Below are 4,500 nucleotides of genomic sequence, written 5' to 3'. Positions count from 1 at the left end.
TCCTTAGTTTCAGTGTTATGATTGTAGAACTCAGCAGGGAGAAGCATGGGTGACCTGACCTGGGACTTTGGGGTAAAGGGTGGCATGGTTTGGGTGAGCATGCCCAGAGACACGCATCCCTGCTTAACTTATCCAGAATCCACTTGCCCACACTTTCATAACTGGCTGAATTGCCTGCAGATCTTATCATTTAAATAATACCTGTTTCTATCCAATTACGTGTCTCTCGAGTCTTCTTTCTGGGTGTGTGGGCAAATCATTGAGCTGCCAACAAGTGCCCGCTCTTTCACACAAGTGCCTGTGCTTGTGTAGAGGCAGCTCACACTTGTGTTTCCTGTGAATAAGGCTATTTTGTTTGCTCGTTGTTTCCTCCAGGATCCTAAGCAATTTTGCAGTGATCAAAATAAAATTGTATTCATCACTTTTCTTTTCCTTTCTTTTCTCTTTTTGCAGAAGATGCGGGAGTTTGTTTTGAACTGCATGCCTATATGCAGAATATGACGTTCCTATTTACCTTTCAATTAAAAGTGTATTTTATCAAATGATTAACATCCAAGATCATTACTGTATGAGAAGCCAGGAAGTTGCTATGGAGTGGTAATATGTTGCTATGTGACTTGGGTGTCAAAAAAGCAGAATCATAACTGTCATGTCAAATTAGATGGAGAAAAATTATGAACGTCTTCATTTTTAATTAAAGAAGAAAGAATTGAATTTTATATCCTGGTACGCATGTGTGTGTGTGTGTGTGTGTGTGTTATATCACCATTTTAAAAGTATTAATTTGGCAACAAAAAAATCCATCTGCCCCAGACCAGCAGTCAGTATTTGGATAGTACTTCAATTTGCATTCACTGAAACTGTGGAATCCGTTTGATGTAGAGATGACATCCAGCCATTCGTCCCTTCCCCTCTGGCCTGTGGGCCAAATTGTGCCAAGTTTATGTCCCGGTTTGGGCCAGAGTGTTGTTTTCCTCAAATCCAGCTCACTTCCACCACATCTGATGCCACATTGTGACATCAGGTGTGGGGCGGGTAGGAATGGAGAACTTGATCACACAAGCAATGCCTGCCAAAAAAGGAAGTAGCTTTTCCAGCCCTATTTTCCGTGCTTTGGTGTGGCAGGGATTCCTGGGGTGCCTCCTGACAAGACTGTTTATAAACAGGAGATGGCAGGAGGAAAAGGAGACACCCAAGAAGTGTTTTGTTCCTCGTGAACTGCACCAAAAGTTCTGTTAAATAACATTCACTTCAGCTTTAATTCTTGTTGAAATGTCATTGGATGTCACAGAGCTAGTTCACACTGCGCCCCGTTGGGATTTGGAGCAGTGCTGGATTTAAGGCGGTGCAGGTGGTTCACCCGTACAGGTCAGCAAGCCAAGGGGGTAAATAACAATAACAACAACAACAACAATAATAATACCTCTGTTTAGATGTGTGCCTACTGAAAAGATACATAAAAAGCAATGGTAGCAAAAATAATTATTGTGAATATATATATATATATATATATATATATATATATGGGACGCGGGTGGTGCTGTGGGTTAAACCACAGAGCCTAGGATTTGCTGATCAGGTCAGCAGTTCGAATCCCCGCGACGGGGTAAGCTCCCGTTGCTCAGTCCCTGCTCCTGCCAACCTAGCAATTTGAAAGCATGTCAAAGTGCAAGTAGATAGGTAGGTACTGCTCTGGTGGGAAGGTAAATAGTGTTTCCGTGAGCTGCTCTGGTTCACCAGAAGTGGCTTAATCATGCTAGCCACATGACCCAGAAGCTGTATACCAGCTCCCTCGGCCAATAAAGCGAGATGAGCGCCACAACCCCAGAGTCGGTCACGACTGGACCTAATGGTCAGGGATCCCTTTGGTCAGGGACCTAATGTAAAGGGATCCCTTTACATACATATATATATATATATATATATGAAGATGACGAGTGAGACCTCGTCGAAACGTCGCCTAGACACCCCAACTTTTACACGGGAAGACACCCGAGGACACCAAAACCTGCATATATATATATATATATATATATACACACACACACACACACACACACATATGGGAGGGCACCAAATTTTGCCCTCGCTCAGGGCACCATATTGCCACCAGGATGGTGAAGTTTCGTCTTTGTGAGTATGTGTGTGTTGTGGTTAGCAAGCACAATTCTGGCCAGTGTTCTTTCCACCTACCAGGCATTCATTTATACCCAAGCTAATCCTTGAACAGAGCTCATTTCTTGTGCCCTCGGGGCCGATTTTGCTCCTTTTACTAGAGGATGATGGACATCTCAGCTGAAAGGGGGATTGTCCCCTACAAAAGAGTTACATGGGAACTCTCTACCCAGAATCCTTGCACACATTGCAAAGTGCATCTTCAGCAATTCCCCCGCTTGCGCCCGACTTTGCCATCTATCCTGTTTGCAGTATTTCCTTTTCTCTCTGTGACATCATCTTAACCCTCATTGCGGGGGAGGAGGAGGGGAGAAAAGGAGATTGGGGCTGGGCGGGGGGGGGGGGAGAAGGCTGGAGAAAAGGAAAAGAAACTTCCTTGGCAACCGAAATACCTTTAAGTATAACATAATTACCATCGCTCTGCCCCTTCTCCCCCTGCTGGGACTATTCAACAAACCCTACAACATACACTTAAATCTTCAACTTCTCAGAGACGTACACGCAGATGGGAAAGATTTGATTAAAATTACAGTGCTTTAGGTTCAACTTCACCTATTAAGAAAAAAAGGATCTAGTGCTGGACTTTTTTCCCCTGAGAAATAACTAGGCCACAGTAATTACAGACAAGGCCCTGCTGAGAACCATGAATAGGAACCCTGGGGTGGTATTTTCCTCTTACCTGTCTATGTAGGGCTGTTGACATCAACATGAATGATAACTGTGCCAGAATTTTTTTAATATATATATATATATATATATATATATATATATATATATATATCCTTTAGAAATGGAAAGGGGGAAAGAAAGGAGGAGGGAGGAAGAAGAAAATACATTACTTATAAGTGTTACGATTTACATCTTTCTCTCTTAACAATGTTTGTATGTGCTTTTCTTCATCTGTTTGTGATTTCCCGGACAAATTATATTTAAAAGTACATTTGGTCTTTCAGGCTGGAGGAATAGCAAAAGCAAAAACAAAATGCATTACGCTAAACATTCTATTATTATTTCAGAGGAAGGCAAGGAATGGCAGTTTTGTTGCCGTTCGCAGTTTCTGCGGGATGTGGAAATGGGGACGTTGCGGTGCCTGTAAAAATCGCCACAAGTTTCCACCACACCTATTGTCTAAGGACAAACCCTATTGTAGCCACCACTCTCTAGTAAGTCACTATTCCAATGTTGCTTGTGTTTTGTTTTGTTTTCCTACTGTGGAGACTTTAGGGATGACTTGCAAAAATTATTGGTTTGCACACACACATAATGAAAAAACCCCCACACTGAATGGACAGATGCATAGTCTGGATTCATATTTGTTGATTGAGTTACAGGTGACCCTCAGTGGCTAGGAAGGACTTTTAAGTAGCTTTGTGTCATAGTAGCATGCCAGTCAGTAATCACACAGTTCAAAGATGGAGCTAACTCTTTATTAGCAAAAACATGATCTTCACAGGCTTGGCTGAGTGTCAGGACTAATGGGCAGAGCAGCTCATTCCTGGTGGTCTTCCTCCTTGAAAATAAGTTAAGACTGAAAGTCTCCACCTCCTCACAACCATCTAAGTCTCCTCTTCTCCAGGGCTTTTTCCAAGCAATGAGACGCTGTCTGCATGCAACCAACCTTTCCTCTGCACTTTTCATGTCTCTGCTGGTTCTTGGAGACAAGACAGGAGTAGAGCTTGTCATAGCAGGAGGGGGAGACACCTGTGCCTTTTCACAAGCCAGACTCATCTCTGCCTCTTGGCCTCCTTCATCCAGCTCTCCTGCCTCTGCTTCTGCCTCTGCTTCTGGACTTCTTTCTGCCACAGACTCTCCCAGCTCACTAAGCCCTGTTCCCTCTTCAGCTTCCAACATCTCCTCTCCCCAACAGCATATATATATATATATATATATATATATATATATATATATGTAGTTTTAGGATATTGAATTGATTTCATTGCTGATATTTTTACTGTGAAATCGCGTTGATATATTTCATGGGTAGTGATTCACAAATGGACTCAAAGGAATATATAACAGAATAACAATTAAAAAAAATGTCAAGAATACATTTCATATAGGAAAAACAATGACAATGATTTCATCCATAAACACCAGTTTCAAATCCAATACAAATACATATTGGGATAAAAATATGGTTATAATAAGTGTTATTTACATAGCAACTGGGGTGGCCGGTGGGAGGGGAGAGGGGAAATTTCCAAACCCTCGATTGCATCTTAAGTGCAGAAGATGCTTTGAGAAAATCCTTAGTAGAAACCAGACAATATGTTTAGAGTCAGCAAAATTCTTCAGTTGAAATGTTTCTGCAGGTTGGTGTGGTTT

The sequence above is a fragment of the Podarcis melisellensis genome, assembly GCF_964234715.1.
Source record: "Podarcis melisellensis genome assembly, chromosome: 1".
Classification (NCBI taxonomy): domain Eukaryota; kingdom Metazoa; phylum Chordata; class Lepidosauria; order Squamata; family Lacertidae; genus Podarcis; species Podarcis melisellensis.
The sequence above is the reverse complement of the archived record's forward strand: the minus strand, read 5'-3'. Positions refer to the sequence as shown.